This window comes from Gadus macrocephalus, chromosome 8 (assembly GCF_031168955.1).
Source record: "Gadus macrocephalus chromosome 8, ASM3116895v1".
Lineage (NCBI taxonomy): Eukaryota > Metazoa > Chordata > Actinopteri > Gadiformes > Gadidae > Gadus > Gadus macrocephalus.
Window position 1 is genome coordinate 6,119,472 of NC_082389.1, and position 18,046 is coordinate 6,137,517.

The following is an 18,046-nucleotide window of genomic DNA, read 5'->3' on the forward strand; positions in this document are numbered from 1 at the left end:
CTCTGATCAAATCGATTGCACTCCTCGTGGTTGATCGATCAGCCGGGGCGTGCTGGAGGTGGAATAGATTAGATGACCTTTTCCATTCTGCGCTCCGGTGCCCCCCCCCCCCCCCGCCGCTGCTCCGGCTCCTTGTTAAGAGGACAGCTCTGCGCTACCTGACAGCCCCAGGTTTACCGGCACACCGTTACAAACAGCGCACCGCCGTGCTCTGCCAAAGCACCGGCCAGCCCGGGCTCGCCTCGGAGATCCCAAACGACGCCCATCACGCCCATAAAACCAAATTTATGAACCCGGCCTTCCCTTCCAAAATCGGCAATTAGTGCCGAGGAACAAATGTGTTACTTCACGTGCGTTATTTGAGAACACCCCCCCCCCCCCCCCCTAGCCTCCACCCTTCCCCCTGCGCCTTGTGGGTGGGTGACTCCACCCCCGTATCCTGAAGAGTAGGGGGGGAGAGAGGGACTGTGCAGAGGCTCAACGGTAAAATGAAGAAAGCCCCCCCCAACCGAACGCCGAACCCCCTGGCCAACCAAAACAACCCCAGAGAGGGGCAGAGGAGACGGGGGGGAGACGGGGGGGAGACGGGGCGAGAGCCAGGGATACTGCAGCTCCGGAGTCCACACAGGGAGAAAGCCACAGTGGCTGCTGCAGCAGGATGCCGTCACAGCTGGCTCCGCTCCTTCCTGTGGGCCAACGCCACAGAGCGCCGGTCTGCAGGGAGATGTAAACCTGTCCGGCTGGTCACTCTTTCCACCCCCCCCCCCTGCACACATCCCACACACACATACACACATCCCACACACACCACCCTCCTTCCCTTTCCTCTCTCTCCCCTCTCGATCTCTCCACACTACGAGCCAGTATGGCCCACCAGAAAAGAAAAAGAAAGCTGTCCCAGGAAACAGCCCTGTGGGATCAATGTTCAGTACATTTCCACACAGACCAAAAAAAAAAGTATAAAACTGCGACCTTTTCATTAGTGGGCATTAAACCTGGTTCAAAAGCCAAAGCAGGGTTTTTTCTCTTTTCTTAAAGAACTAGGAGGATTTGGTCGTGGGGACTGGTGTCGGTGTGCGTGGGCCTCTATCTTAAGACCCTTTAGGACCTGCTGACTGGTGGGGCCATTATCTTAGGGGAACACAGGACCCCCCCAGCCCCCCCCCCCCACCCCGAAAAGCTCTTTGGCATTTGATATGCTAATATGGAGTGTTAATTACACACAGAGTGTTTGTTCATGTTTCACTCGTCAAAAGATTGTTTAATTCAAACCAGAGAGTGAGAGAGCGTTCCTTTGCCACGAGCGTGCAGACACCTGTTTGGTTGCCATCTGATCAAAGGAAAAGCGGTATTAGCGCAAAACATGTTGTCAGGACGAAAAAAAAGGAACAAAACAAACCGACGAAAAAAAAAAAGACTAATGGAAACGCGACGCGGAATGCACAAAGGTTGCAAAAGCCTCGTCAGATCAGCATTCAAGTGATCGTGCGCAGACGGTGACTGTTGAAAATGTGTAAATTGTCGTGAACAGACACGGCATTCACACAAACCAGTTTTGTTTTTTGTATGGTTAAGCATGGACGAAGACCACTTGCCCCTCCTATGTAGTTTAATAGCGTCTGTCCGCCCCTCGCTCATCATTAATCTGCCAAGCAGTATCATAGTCCAGCGAGAAAAATCTATAAATAATTTGATTAAGTACTAACTAGGACCACACCAGACCCCGACAAGACACGTGTTATACGTTTACGAAACCAAAACTAGAAACGTCTCGCCATTTTACTCCCCTCTCATGGAGTTTAGCAGTGTTTGTCTGTCACTGGCTCATCATTATTCCGGTGAGCAGTACCATGTTTGAGCGAGAAAAAGAAAAATCATTTGAATTCCGGTAGGGCCCAGAGGAGCGCGAGCGAGCAAAGCCCAGAGGTGGGATCCAAGCCCGCTCTCCGTGCCCTTCCGTTGGCTGTCTACCTAGTAAACATCTCCACAAGCGCCCTCGCTTTCAGAACACGTCGGTCGGCCGTGCCTGTGCACGTACACCAGACACAACCGTCCGCGATAGGCGTCCGGACTTTACTTGTTCCTCACCCAACCCTAACACTCTCCCTCTCCCTCTCTCTCCCGGTAACTCCATCTTTCTCCCGGTCTCTCTCTCTCTCTCTGTGTCTCTCTGTGTCTCTGTATCTCTCCCTCTCCTGGTGTCTCTCCCTCTCTCTCCCGTTGTCTCTCTCCCTTTCGGAGGAGCCATGCGTAACCTGTCTGGCATTAATGATGCTGTTAATAAAATGGGGGGGGGGGGGGGGGGGGGGGGGGGGGGGTTGTGCTGTGGGTGGATTTGCCTGCAGGGGCCCGGTGCCTTGTCCTTCCCCAAGATAAGCCCACCGCCGGCCTTATCAGCCGCACACAGCCCCACCCAGCAGCCGCGCGCTACTGGACACACACACACACACACACACACACACACACACACACACACACACACACACACACACACACACACACACACACACACACACACACACACACACACACACACACACACACACACACACCGGCAGTCCACTCATCACCGGTTAATTACCACCTCTGACTGGCTGACAATGCGACCCTGGTATCAGTGTACCCTCCGCTCTCCTCCTTGTTCTGCCTGTGATGTGCGGGCGTGTGTGTGTCTCTACCTGTGTCTCTGTCTCTCCCTGTCTCCTCAACCGTTTCCTGGTGTTTCTATGCAGAGAAAAACCCCACTGATTCCCCCTCCTCTCGCTGTCTGTCGATATATACCTCTGTGTGTTTGTTTCTTCTTCTCCTAACTCACTGAACTTGATATAGTCTGCACCCGTCTCTCTGTCTCTTCATGGCTCAGTCTCTCTTTCTCTGTGGTGTTTGCATTTCATTTGATTTTCCAGAGTAGTTTGTGCTTAAATAAATACATAGCAAGGCATACAGTGACTTATGGCTGTTTCATCCCGTGAAAACAGGCTGGGGAATGTGTAACCGCTCTAAAGTAACTGTCTAGTGTCACTCCCGTTACTAAACTACCCATCTACCTGCGTACCTACCTACCTAACTACCTACCTAGGTGTGTGTGTGTGTGTGTGTGTGTGCGAGCGTGCGCGTGTATTGTAAAGACATTCATGCTATTCACGGTACAGCCCCATTAAGTAATGTGCGACGGCTCTGAGTTGGCTTCAGAGCAGCCCACCTCAGTGTGTGCTGCCCAGGCGAGCGAGCGCCAGAGAGAGCAAGTGAGAGAGCGTTGTTTTTTTTTCCTTCTTTTATTCAATTGTTTTCCACTTCCACGAGCGCGTGCCAAGGGGGAGGAAGGCAGCGGCTTAACACGCTCTGCAATTCAACACGGCCAGACGCAGTCTATTAAGATTTAATGCGCTATTCTTCTGCCTGCGCGGCTCAAAGAGACTTCGAAGGCTGAGAAGGAGAGCGAACAAAGAGCAGGCAAGAGCCAGGGCCAGGGAGGAGAGCGCGAGAGAGGGTGCGATACGAAAGAGAGCAGCAGAAAAAAGGAAGGAAGAAAAAAGGGAGAGACAACCGCATCGAGGGCCAGGACTCTGATTCTGTGCTGGTGCGCTCATGATATGTGGCAGAGTGCTACTGGAGCTGATAACACAATGCGTTGCCGAGATATTTCAGTCCTCTGACATGTACCGTGTGTTACCTCCTTACAGATGATCAAGGGGATTATCCTCTGTCTGGAACAGGTTGACCCTGTCTCCCAGCTACGTCGGCACCTCCTATTCTTCTGATAGATGTACTTATTGTAAGTGGCTTTGGATAGAAGGGTATGCTAAAGGCCCTAAATGTAAATGTAACTCCTTTGGTCATAATGGGAGTTACAGATGTTACAGATCTCCATCTCCGGTCCACATTGGACATGGAATGCATGTAATGAAACGCATCTTAATGCTTGTAGATGCTGCTTGTAGATGCTGCTCAGCATGTAGATGATGCTTAATGCTACGCATGATTTTATTGTGAGTGTGGAAGGCATTGTGAAGGTATTTCAGTTGTGTCTAGCAAACGTTGACTTGGACATGATCGCGATAGCAGGCTATTGTCTCGAGCCAAGACACGAGACACCATAAAGATCTGTGTTTCCGTAAGGCATTCACAGAGAGACGCCCACTCCTTTGAACATGTAGATCCCAGTATTACTTCAGAACACAACCCCCTTCTCTGTCTACAGATCGAAAGGCTGCATAAAGAACATCATCTGGCTTCACGATCCATACAGTAAACGACGATATTGGTACGGTATTTGTGGTATACGCCCTGCGTATCCAAATTAATGTAAAGCAATTGAAAAGGTAGCCAACAGATTGATCCAGCCAATGAGTGGGAAATTGAGAAAGGGAACACAGGAAGAGGAAGACAGGAAGTCGCATCGTCGAAACCCAAACGCCTTCGCGCAGGCTTTGAAAACATACAGAGCCAAGCTCATCTATTCCTATTTCGATTGTTATTTTCCTCCCCGCAGAAAATGCAGCAGTCATCTGACAAAGACCAATAAATACTTTATACAGTGCATAATGTGTGCAATGTGAAGCACAGGGGAGAGAGAAAGAGGGCGTCCTCGCGGGGCCACGCGCTTTGAATTCCTAATGACACTCCTGTTAACGTCGCTGGCAGTCGCACCGAGAGGAAGCACAGGGGGGATGCTGCACGGAGGAGGAGCCAGACCCATCTACTCTCATACTCTCTCTACCTCACTTACACACACGCTCTCTCTTTCTTGATCACACTTTGTGCCTCTATCATCCAATGTCTCTCTAACACACACACACACACACACACACACACACACACACACACACACACACACACACACACACACACACACACACACACACACACACACACACACACACACACACACACACACACACACACACACACACACACCCTTCTGCCTCAATCTTCCATGTCTCTCTAACACACACACTTTTTTTCCACGAACTCCCTTACGCATTCTCTCACTTTCTCTTTCACACTCTTTCTTGGGGAGTCAAACACATTGTTGAACCCCCACTCACACACAAACGCGCACACACATAAACGAGCACACACACACACAAACACACACACACACTCGTATGAAAATAGAGGGCACGCAGAAAGGAGTAAGGAAGTAAGCAGGGAAAACCAAAGCTCAGTTCGGAGGGCTCACTCTAGCATGAGGTCTCTTTTCAATGGCATTCTCTTGCCAGAAGTCGCTATTCTCTCCTGGCCGCCTCTCCTGCTTTCAAAGCCTTGTAATCAGTGTGCTGCTCATTTTACCGGGGATGTTGCACGACGGAGAAAAAAAGAAGAGAAGAAGAAAAAAAGCAAGGCAAGCATTTCTGTTGAGCAGCAAGCAGCTCAGAGTTCAGCTAATCAGGTCTTGCCCGTGTTGTTTCCCTCACATGTCGGCCCGTTTGATACAAAGAAGAACAATTCTTCCAGCGGTTAGGGCACATACCCCTCGCCCCGCTACAAAGCAGCTGTTGGATCGATACCCAAAGTTAGTTGGTTAAAAAAATAATGAGAAGAAAAGAGAAAAAAGGCAGGGCTAAACCAATGGAAGGCTGATGGAAACCGTTAGTATAAATCGTCGGGCTGCCAGCGGCCCTGTCCACAGTTGTGGGTATTACTTGATCTTTCCATGCTGCTGACCCAGAGACTTGAAGCCAGAACCCCTACGCACTTTAAAGGGAACACGATGGTGGATTCGGGTAAACATCGCTGACAAGAAGTTGCAGTCCTGCAGCCTTTAAGCCAGTTGCTTTCCCCATTCCAGACCAGATACACTTAAAACAAAGCATCTGCGGCCTCGATTGTAACGCTTTACATGCTAAACTTGTCACGCGTATGTGTATTTTCATGGTGTTATCACACCTTGCGTTGTGGGAGGAACTTTATTGGTTTTTCACATATCATCACCCCTTTGTATCTCATTTGTATTTTTCTCATAAATCTGAAATGCACTTTATAGGAGCTGAATGCATTTGGCAACATCTATGGGGAAGGAAAAGGTGGAGGAGATCTACATAATATAAATCCATATATGGGCCAGTTCTCTATTTTTCTATCTCTCTCTCACTCTCTCTGGTCGCAGTCTCTCTCTCCCTCTCTCTCTCTCTCTCTCTCTCTCTTTTCCTCTCTCTCTCTTTCTCCGGTCACACCCTCTCTGATTGATTCCTTTATCTGAGGAAAGCAGAAGACATGCTCTGTTTGCTCGCACAGTGGCCGGCAGGAAAACAGAGAAAGACACTTATTAAAAAGGTCATCTCACAGAGGGTTAAAATAGCAGGCCACGGAGCTCTCTTGGGGGCTTGGGAACTGGGCAGCAGTGCCCCCCCCCCCCCCCCCCCCCCGGTGCCTGCCCCCCCCCCCCACCAGTGAAGGACACAAGGAAAGGTGTTGCTCAAGGGACTCGGGCTCGTAATGAAAGACTGGCCACTAGGCTGACGGCCCCCATGTGTGTCTGTGTGTGTGTGTGTGTGTGTGTGTGTGTGTGTGTGTGTGTGTGTGTGTGTGTGTGTGTGTGTGTGTGTGTGTGTGTGTGTACTATTCAAATGCATCGACAGCTGGCGACCGACAGTGAAAACCGTCACAGAAAATACGGGGCTGTTGAATTAAATTGGGAGCCGGAGGTGTTCTTTTTATTTACTATGTGGGTCCGTCGGTAAAGAGAAGAGGAAATGAACTGGGGGCCTGGATCTTTCTGAGGGGCCGGCGTGCCTCGAATTAGTCCTCCCTCTCTTCCTCTAGACTTCCAATCCCGTTGTCTCGTGCACACGCTCCCATCTTTTCCCCCATATTCCAGATTCAAAACACACAAAAAACAGACACTGTACACCCCCCCCCCCCCCCCCTCCCAGCCCCCAAAGTCTGCCAAGGATGGGTAACGATACCGGACCGGGGCCGGACGATAAACTACAGTACAGCAGCATTTGAGAAGCGGTTGTGCGCTTTAAGGCGCAGCGCTTGGAGCTGGGCTGCCTGGCCGACACTCTGGCCTGCTCCCCAGGGCAGCCCAGAGCCCTGTCGGCAGGATGATGATCCCCACACGGAAACCTGATCCTCCGCCATCCTGGAGCCGCAGGGAGGGGGTGGGGGTGGGGGTGGTGGTGGTGGTGGTGGTGCATGCACCCGGTCACCCAGAAGTCTCTCACTCTCTCCACCCACCCCCAGAGTCTCTCCACATCGTCCGCCTTAGACGAGAGAAGGAGGGGAGAGGCGGAGGGAGAGAGAAAGAGAGAGAGAGAGAGAGAGAGAGACCTCTTGGGGTAGGTGGGGGGGAATGGAGGACATTTTTTCCTGCGGCCCTACCCCAGCCAGCCTCCACTCTCTCAACCCTCCAGAGGAGCATTCTTCCAGCCCTGCCCCAGCCTTCACTGGGGTCTCCTGGGGAGCATTCCTGAAGCCCTGCCCCAGCCCAAGACGGGCTCCCTGGGGACACATTCCTGCAGCACTCTCTCTCCCTCTGGCTCTCTGGCTCTCTCCCTCCTCCCTCCTTCTCCTCCTCTCGCCGCCTTTCCTCAGGCCCGCGCCTTCCTCTGCAGTCCGGCATTAGGGCGATCGATAGCACCGATCGCATCGGGGACACGAGGCAATCCATACCCGTGCACTCCCTTAGCGCACTGCAGTGGTCGCGGCTTAAGTGCACGGAGAGGTGTTATACCTCTGCCAGACAGGGGGAGACAATGGCCGCCATTGATCTGGGTGACATGTAACATCTCTCTCCCTCTCTCTCTGCCAGGCGTGGCCGACACAATGCTGGGGTCTATTTAGTATTTGGAAACTTGTCTGTTTAGCTCGCCCTTTGTTGCGGCTGCGGAGGTGCGACCGTGCGACAGCAGGGCGACCTATAATGAGACCTGAAAGAGTCGCACATCCGAGCTGGCATTTTGCACATGTGTCTGCTCGCCTGTGTTACCGTGTGACTGTGCACATGCACGTGCGTGCCCATTTACGAGCCCTGGTCGGGTACACTTAAGGGACTATCGTTGGTGGAGAAAAAGCACTTAGTATGGTCGGCGAATTGTAAACAAATGATTAAACGTGGATTGGTTCCAGTCAACCAAGATTTGTTTACCAAAATATGAAACAAAAATTAGCAGGTGCCGATGGTTGATTAGAAAATGGTTTTAATAAAGGATCCATCTGCGAGTAGAGACTTGATGTAAGGCAGATTAATTGGTCATGGATGTCGACATAATGCCACATAGGAAATCTCCTCCCATATTTCAGAGAAAAACATGCTCTCTCACACACACACACACACACACACACACACACACACACACACACTACTTTGTATGCCATCTAGAAGTTTCTTTTCTCCCACTGTGTTTGAATACTAATAGAGTGTTTCTGCACAATCACAATACCCTAATGGCAATTAGATTCTTTTGTTTGGTTTCCACAGGGGCTCTTAGCCAAATGCCTTTTTCCCCTCTTTCCTACTTTTTCATTTTTTTGCATTTTTATGTCGAGCAATTAAGAGTTATTTGTCCATAAGATTGACACTTCTAAAGGCCCGGCTTAATTATAGGTGGGAAAAATAATACTTCAGGATTGATCATTATGAGGATGGAATAAAGTTTGAGAGTAGACCTGTACCTGGTCATGTTATGCAGTGAAGTTGGAGCACCTACTCTCTGGAATACATGGTGCAGCAAGTGGGGACTGAAGGTAATACAGGCATCGATGGAGGCATCCATAGGTTTTGATTAGAATAGTTACGATTGTCTCCAAGACAACAGTATTGGAGTTTGCACCCTTTGTGTTATGAATTCATTGGTATGCCAAGCGGTGTGTCATGGAATCAATACAGGTCTTGATGCATTGGTGCATGTATTGAACTAAAAGGTGTCTAGGAGCTCTGCACTTAGCTGAACTCAAAGGAAGGAGTGCTCCTGTTGGATATGTAATGTCAAAGTGAACATTGAATTGATTTTCACACCTTTCATAGAGTGTGTGTATGAGGGGGGTGGGTCACTTAGATTAGCACCAACAACACAGTGTACAATTTACCAATGTACACATACAAACTGTGGAAGGATGTGCACAAGCCCGTTGAATAGGAATGCAGAGGATATAATGCGTTATATTGTGGATGTATTGTATTTTGATACCAATCACAAGTGAGGGGAAAGATGCAACTTGAGTTGCCTTGCAACTATTTGGTCATTGTGGTAGTCTTCAGTTTATGGAAAATCTTTGTAAGATTCACGTGAATTATGTTTTTGAGGGTTTTCTAAGGAAACACGAGAATTCTCAGAGCAATTCCTACCCTGTAATTTGTGGGTTGCCAATTGTGGTTTGTAAAAAAAAATGAAACAGAGCCATGCATGAATCCAAACAAACCCAAGACTAGACCAAGATCTTTTTGTTTTGGGAGAATTTTGAATGTACTATTGGAAACCTCAAGGGTAAACCAAAAGTTTCCTTCCTGCTTTACCCCAAAAAGCCTAAATGGATCATACCCTGACATTCAACACAGCAGGATGAATGGATAAACAAAGAGTCAGAATGAGAAGTTGTTAAGTTATTGTTCATTTCATCGAGTATTCATGTGAGGCTTTAAGACGAGAACTTTTGGGACTGAAAATAAGCAGAAACAGAATTGTTTTATTTCAGGTGTGTTTGTATGAGAAAGAAAGAAAGAGACCAACAAACCAAGAGAAAGAAAAAATTAATGAAAAAGAAAAAGAGAAATAAACCATTAAAAACAAATCGAGAGAGAAAGCGAGAGCAAGAAATCCAGAAATCCAGAAATGAACCACGAAAGAGAGAAAGGGAGACGGAAAGACAGAACGCCGGAGAGAAAGGCAGGAAGAAGCCTCTGTGTGTGAGTCTAAACATTGGTAACTTCACGTCAGCCTGTGTGCCTCTCAACATGGGTCCATCAGGACATGTAAAAGGAGGACAGCGCATCCGGCGCATGCACACAGAAACCTTCCGTGCACATCATTAGTCCTGTCTGCCACCTTGTCAGGGTATTTATAGACCCATTCATCCATCAGGAGGTCAATAGCACCCTTCTCCGTCGCCCCCACTAGGTACCACTCTGTATACTAGTGGGACTGGTGGGGGGCGTAATGTGTTCTTCCTTTATCATGGTGAGGTGGAGAGACCGCACCCCCTTTATGGTGGGTTAACATGGGGACACTCCTTCTTGTGAGACAAATGTATATATATATATATATACACATATCTACAGTACATAGTCTATATCTTAAATAAGAATTATGCTCTGGGTTGTGTGTGAGTGTGTTTAGGTGTGTGCATGTGTGTAGGCACAATCCAACATGCCTGCGTTTAGATTGTATACCCGCATGTGGCATTCGTGGACATTTACATATACACTTAAATACGATGGTAGTCGGACAGACTTCCAAGGCAGACGGTTAGGTGACTGATGTTGCTTTGCCTTCCCCTCTTGCTCTCTCTCTCTCTCTCCGCCCCCGTCATCCTCACCCAACCGCCCGCCTCCCTCCCTCCCTCCCTCCCTCCCTCCAGCCTCCCCTGTGGTGCAGTGTGCACCCGACGCACAGTGTGGCGTATGCTCTGCAGGAGCAGTGGCGTGGGAGTGAGGAGTGCAGAGTGGGAGTGAGGTGCAGCCGCAGCAGCAGCAGCGGCGGCGGCAGCGTGGCACAGAGTGGAGGGGCCTGACGTTTTTTCATTTTTTTTCCGGTGAGTGGCTGAGTGTTGTTTACCTGTCAGCTGGCATTGATTAATCTTGTGTTCGGTGAGATCGCTCAGCGACTCGAACACCTGCCGGCAGCTGTCGCAGCTGTGCAGCGCGGGCTCCTCGTCTTCCTCTTCGCCCTCCTCCCCTTCCTCCGGAGAGAGATGCCTCCTCTTCCTCACACGGCCGCCGTCCTCGCCATCGTCGTCGCCGGCGGTAGCCCTCTCTGTGGCACACTGGGGATCTGCGGGGGGGGACAGGAGCACAGACACACTCAGGCCCACTGACCCGCCTCTATACCTTCCTCTGGGTGACAATAAAATCACTTTCTTTAATATGAAAAAAGCAATAATAAAAAATCAGTAATAAAGGATTAAATAAATACAGGTTCGGTCTGAGGCCTCTTAAACTCACTCGTGCCATGACCGAAAACATTCTTTTTGGGGTGGGGGGGATTGCAGCCACATATACACACTTTCAGACAACAAACATGGTGGCGGACACGCACGCACCCACACAGACACGCACGTACACACACACAACAACAAAGCTCCGTTATTAGAAATGGTTTTAGGTGTTGTTTGCTGCACTCCACCCAGACAAAACTTCGGTATATGAAACTAGACTGATGGGAATATTTGGAGTTAATAAATCCAGGATTGCGGCTTTAGCCGAAGTTTACAAAATGGAATTCCACTGGCGAGTGCTAAATTACATCAGTCGCTGTCCATCAAAAAGAAAAGAAAGAAACACGAAGCGAAAAAGCAACAAAGCCACACACACTCAAGATCAAGTCCAGAACCGTGGCTGTAACAAAGCATCGTACAGTCGTAGCAGAGATTGCTGTTCTTCACGACACACTTCCTTAAATTATTCAGCCTTTGCTTGCAGGCAGCCGTGGGTCGCGCACATCAATATTATTCAATCCATCTGCACTTTGGTCTCCGGTTGGCTTTGTGAAGTAGCTGTACCAGGGGTAGACTTTCCCCTGAACCAGGCGTCAGCCTGCTTGGTGACTGACTGATTGATACATGCCCCGATACGCACTTTACTTAAAACGGCCTCTGAACATGTTCATTCAGAAGAAACGCCATATAATACAACGACACCAGAGCATGTACGTCTTGCATCAGCATCTCGTAATTAGGCAGCATGATGGCCTGCAGGCCCCTCTCTTCCCTGCTGCGGCCATCACACGTCAGTACAATAAGACTGATTACAAAGCCACACTCACAATCAAGCAATTATGCCCCACTGGTTTAGCACTCAAACCTTTTTAGGGGAGAGAGAAGACTGCACTTTGCATTGGCAGCCATTTTGAGGCCTCGCTTGAGCTGCTCGAAGCTGAAACTCACGACGGGAACACACGGAGGAAGCTACGCTCTTTTGGGTTGTTTTTCTTTTTACCCCCGCAGAGCCTACTGTTAATACCGCCCGAGGACACACACACACTCACACACACACTCACACACGCCCGTGTGTGTGTGTGCGCTCGTGTCAAACTGCGCTTGCGTGTGGTAGAGTCTGGCAAGCCGCCTGGCCGTATGTATACTGTTTACATGGGCGGCCATTTTAGGTCCTCCTTCGGCGCGAGAGAGAGAAAAAAGAGGGGTGCTCGTAAAGAGCGCAAGAAATGTTTTCCTCGTGGAGAAACGTTCCAGAACTCATCAAGGCCACCCAGGATTTTTTCCTTCACCCTGACCACCCCCACCCTCCCACCAACCCCCTTTCCCCCACCCCCCCGACTCGAGCCAAGTATTGATGTAACATCACACCCTCTATTGTCCTTTCTCTCTTGGCGATGGAGACTCGCACAACATGCCCTCTAAAAATATCAGCGCCGAGGTCCCCGGTGGGACGCGGCAGAACAGAACAGAAGGTGTTTCAAGAAAATGAAAATCCCGACCCAAGCCTCACAGATGCAGGCCGCTCTTGCCCTGGGTGTAGGGGCGGGGTTGGGCTGCTTCTGACTGGGGCCAAACGCCACCTAAATAGGGCTATTATGTATTCCCTGCCACGGCGCATGCGCCCGGGATAATCGGCTGATGGGTTTGCTAGACGGTGTCTTTACACATGGATCTATGTTTTGACCAGAGGCTGTATGGATCATCAATTGAAATGGCCTTGACAAAGTAAAAGACGAGTTGCCATCCCTATCATCAAGCACAATTGGAAATAAAACAAAACATAAATCTTTGAATGGCCTAGCGAGCGAATGTCTACGTCCATTTTTCATATTTAGTTTGGTGTTGCAGGAGGCTATCCTTGGACACTAGGTTCTTCAGCAATTACCATAAAATAAAACACAACTAATAAATACGGAGATAACATAAGTCGATATGAGTCTTCCGCCAACCGGATTAGCAGCCCACTCCTCATCTATTCTCTTGGTGAACGCACCACCAGCAGAAAATAACCCCCACCCCCACCACCAACACCACCACCACCACCACCACCACCACCACCCCCCAGCAGAAGCATCCAGTGCATCATCCATGCTGGGTCAATGTCCTCAGGGGGGAAGTCAGAGAGCAGAGTGGCCTTCTCTGGCACCAGAGGGGGGCTGATGGAAGCATGAAGATGGGGAGGTGAGGGTGGAGGTGGAGGTGGAGGAGGAGGAAGCTGTGGGGGAAACTTGACACAGCAAGGTCACGTCCGACCCGGGGATTAAAGAGCCGTGTCAATACTGAGGTTCCTGCGCCTCTGGGCCTCATACAGTAATCCATCAGATCTGAACATCCTAGCGGTCTCCTCTGACCGGACAGAAGATCGATACCGCCGTGCTCACAGTGGCTCGCGATCGCATTCAAAATATGGTGGTCGTGGGTGGAGGGGCGGCAGGGGGGGCTTTGGAGGTTGGAGGTGTACATGACATGTAACCATATTTTTTTTTTCTTTTTTCTGACATGCCCCGACAACCTTGTTACTTCTTTTAATAGGTCTGGTAATTACGATATAGGAAAGAGGAACCCACCGGGGTAATGATATTGATCAGCGGTCCATATACTCCGATATGCGTTCTTCAGTTTTTAATCTAGGGGTTTACGTTGAGGGGATCTTCCGCGTCACACGATTAGTAAATGTACGATATTCATGCGGCGGAATAAATAAAATAAAGTCGAAAGTTTCACAATCTTTCGATGTGTTTTTTTTTTAGCACGCGTAAATATGGTAAAACAATATGGCCGGAGATTGACGCGTTGCGAGGCATGCAATATCTTTCCAGGTCTGACTCCATCCATCATGCCGACTCTTGTCTGCGACGCTATCGGGTGACATTTATCACAGCACAACTTTCATCTCCCGAGTCAGCGCAGGTCTCGCGGTTCCACTAGCGCCTATATTATCGAATATACATAGATATATTCTTATTTATTTATTTTGAGTCTCTTAAATATTTATACCGTTTTAATTGATGTTCTCCTCTGGTGCTCCCTATAGCCTCCCCCACTGGGAGGGAGGTGTGTGGGGGGGGGGGGGGGGGGGGGGTTTGAACACCAGCAGAGCAGTCCGACTGTGGACCCCCTACCACCTCCAGCTGCCTTTGGGGCCCCCCACTGAGACAGCTGGGGACACTGACCGTGCGTGCGTGCGTGTGCGTGCGGGGGGGGGGAGGATGAAGGGCAGGGATGGACACGCTGAAAGAGCCTTTATGAAGGGTCTGATTCAAGGCTTTAAATAAACGGAAAAAAAAACATCATTCTCTAAACCCCCCCTCCCCCCCCCGAGATGAAAATCATTTGGGACGTCATACAGAGAAATATAATGTTGTTTCCAAGTAGGAAAGCTAAGGAGGGAAAAATATGATGCCTTTTTTTCTAAGTTAATGCTGGAAGGGGGGGGGTGTGTGGAGAAAGGGGGGGGGGGGGGGGTTGATGATGCATCTCAATTCCTTCAAATCCAATCCAAAATGGAGAGGGTTGGGGAGGGCTCATTTTGAAGCCATGGAGGGGCTTTGCCTCCCTCTCCCTCGCTCGCCTGCAGACGTGTCTTCCTCCATCAGGGCTTCAGACACACACCTCTCTTGGCGTCAATGAAAGACCTCCGTGTCGAAAGTGCATCATTACTACCTCAGCCCCCCAGAACACATCGTTCTCCCGGAGACCCTGATCCTGTGATGATCCTCCGTCACCACCACAACCCCCACCCCTCCCTCTCTTCCTGGCAGGCAACCCCCCCACCACCACCACCACCACCACCACCCACCCACCATAGCCCCCCCAAGTTCAAATTAAGAATTTATCCTAACCAGCGAGCAGCTTCTGTCGACACATGTCGGCGAGGCCTGATCAAAGGTGCGCGTGCTCCGTTATCAGAGCGAGGGCGGCTGTCAGGAATAGGAGGACATTAAGATTGAATAACCTTCACACGGATGCCGGCACCTCATTATTTAAAAATCTAAAACTTTTGCCAAAGCACCCACCCCGTATATCCCCGCACCCACCCACCCACCCACCCGTATATATAGGTCACACGATGTGTTGTAACGCCACGGGTGCCACAATGTGTAGCCTCCTCCTCCACACCCTTCCTTCTCCTTCTCCTCCTCCTCCTCTTCCCTTTTCTTCCTTCCTCCTCTTCCCTTTTCTTCCTTCCTCCTCCATCCTTCTCCTTCCTTCTCTTCCTCATCCTCTTTCCTCCTTCTCCCTCTACTACTCCTCCTCCTTCTTCATTATTCACCCCCTGCTTAACATCCTTCTCCTTCCTTATTATTCTCCTCGTTCCTCCTCTTCATCTTCCTCCTTCCCCTTCCTCGTCCTCCTGTGTAGCTGGGGGGGGGTCGGGGCTCCCCACTTATGGCTGGTCACATCCACTGATCCCCTGTCATTAAAGACCCAGCGTCGTGATGGGCGTGACACTGGGCCAGGTTGTCGACGACGCGATAACCTCAAGTGCACATGGCTCAGTGCTCGTTTTGTGCTGCCGTTTCTGGCTACATCTTTTTTTAATTAATACATTGATTCTTCAATCAGAGATTATTTCGGGATTTGTGGGGAGGGTTTGTGGGCAGAACGTCTTGTCTGGAAGAGATTGCATGGGAAGAGCTGGCTGACAGGATGGCTGCTATGTGCCGGCTTGTTATGCAATATTTTCTTTGAATTCTTTAATATGGGAAAAACGTGATCAGGATGATAGTTTTATTAAACGAGAGATAAACTCACACGGGGCGGCGCTTTCCATTCCAATCTAACAAAACAAAATCAGCGATCAAGGATTCAAAGAAAGTCAAAGCACCAAAAAGGAGAATAGGGTACAGAATATCAATGTGCCAAAATATTACTCGATGCATCTCTGCCCTGCCGCCCCCCCCCCCCCCCCCCCCCCCCCGTGCCATTCTCCATCTCCCTCTCTCTATGTCCCTCTCTCTCTGTCCATCTCTCTCACAGAGAGAACGATAATATCGAACAGAGCGCCTCGCCACGCCATTAGCGCGGGACAACAACAAAGTAAATGAATAATGGAGAATATGATTTTGTGAAGTGGAGGACTGAAAGAGTCCTGCTGTAGTGAGCCCTGCAGACCATCGATCTGTGGGCTTCCTCGGCCCCCAGCCCCAGCCAGCGCGGTCGCACCGCTCTGCACCACCCTGTGTGTGTGTGTGTGTGTGCGTGTGCGTGTGTGAGTCAAATATTATATAAAATAGATAATAAGCATGTATGTATGCTACATATATTTTTTGGAATTTCCCTTTCTTCTCGTCTATACTGGCATACATATAAAGCAAATAGAGCTAGCAACAGTAAGTTGCGTGCGGCTGTGACTACACTCAGGCAGCACAGTGGTGAAGCCAAGCTGCAGATCTGAAGCCTGCTCAACAGTCGCACAGCCTCATTAAATCTCATGTCTCACACTGTTCCTGGCTCTCCACCTCTCAGAGTATAATAATGTCCGTCTTTCTGAGGCCTCTTTTGTTAAGCCTTCCCCCATTCACGTTGGCCACTGATCGAAACCTGAAGGGGGGGTGGGGGAACGAACGCACAAAGACGAAGAACCGGACCCACGGCCTCGACTATGAGGGCCGAGCGTTTGCCCACACGGCTCCTGTCAGGAGCCTAATGGCTATTGTAACGCGCGTCCATCAAGGTGCCAAGTGCGCCGTGACTTTACGTATGCTTGACAGTACAAAAGCCCCCGTGTTTTTCCTTTAGTTTGGTCTGCCGCCACCGCCGCGCGACGTGAAAAGCAGTCCGGCGATGTCGCCGACCGCGACGGGAACAGCCTCCCACACGACGGCGGACGGAGGAGGAGGAGGAGGACCCGTCTTACGGCGAGCGTGACCGTAATCGCCCCCGGTGTCAGGCATCCTAAAGTTTAGTTACCCAAAAAAAAAAATGAAGTACAAGGAATCGACTCTCTGCGTATCGACCGCGCTCCACACGGCGTCCTGGGAGGGGGGTTAAAAAATAAATCAGTCAGACAAAGTCAAATGAGGAAAGTGAGAAATTAATTTGTGCGCCCTCTTGATTTCTCCACAGGCAGACATCGATCATGTGGCGACTACCGCCCGCCCCGCCCGCCCGCCCCCACCCGCCTCCTCCGCCTCGCTCTGGAGGACGCCATGACGGGGGGGGGGGGGGGGGTGGGGGTGGGGGGCGGGGCGAGGAGCGTGTGACTGAGGGGGTCGTCGCAATCAGGCACACTCATTAGCCCCGCTTTGGCTCCTGATGGCGGGGAGAGGTCGCCATCGCCTCATGTCGCGCGGGGTGAGAGAGGGGGGGCGGGGGGGGGCAGCACACACCTCCCACATCTCCACCAACCCCCACCTCCACCACCACCTCCACCACCATCACCCCCCCCCCCACTGATACCCATTCGATACCGCCTGACGGGGCCACAGAGGACAGCCATCTGAACAGCCGTTAGGAATAAAGTGAATACACTGGAGGACGGAGAACCCAGAAGAAATCACCCACAAATTTGAATCGAGAGACAGCACGCCCGGTGAGCGTGGACGGACACATGCCGCAGCGACCAAACAATCCAGACATTTTTGCGTTACACTGCGAGACACCCGTTTTGTTTTTTTTTAAGCCGACTCGTCCAATGGCTGACCTCGGCTCGGGAGTGTTGGCGGATTAAGGGGACGGGGGGAGATAAAAAAATGCAGAGGGTTGTGGAATCGAGGAAATTTATTGTGGTCACACAGCTTGGGCCTTTTGCATAGGAAAGACTTTTTTTTTTTTTAATGCCATCTTTGGAGTTGTGTGTAAATGGAGGGACTAATGTGGCAGGGAAGGAGTACTCAGGGACCAGGTCCCCAGTCTGCCGGGCAAAGCCATCCATATCGGGTTTAAAATAACCACGCCTGAGACTTAACCTTTACCAGAGACAAATGAAATGAAAAGATACAGTGTG

The 18,046-nt window shown here is 50.3% G+C and overlaps 1 long non-coding RNA gene across 1 annotated transcript in view; it reads right to left on the reverse strand.

Annotated features, from left to right (window-relative positions):
- Positions 1 to 6,485: 6,485 nt before the first annotated feature.
- LOC132462685 (uncharacterized) overlaps positions 6,486 to 18,046 on the reverse strand; it is a 17,793-nt gene continuing 6,232 nt past the window's right edge. The window contains exon 2 of the long non-coding RNA XR_009526889.1: positions 6,486 to 10,934. This is a non-coding gene — a long non-coding RNA (uncharacterized LOC132462685). The remainder of the gene's footprint in view (positions 10,935 to 18,046) is intronic.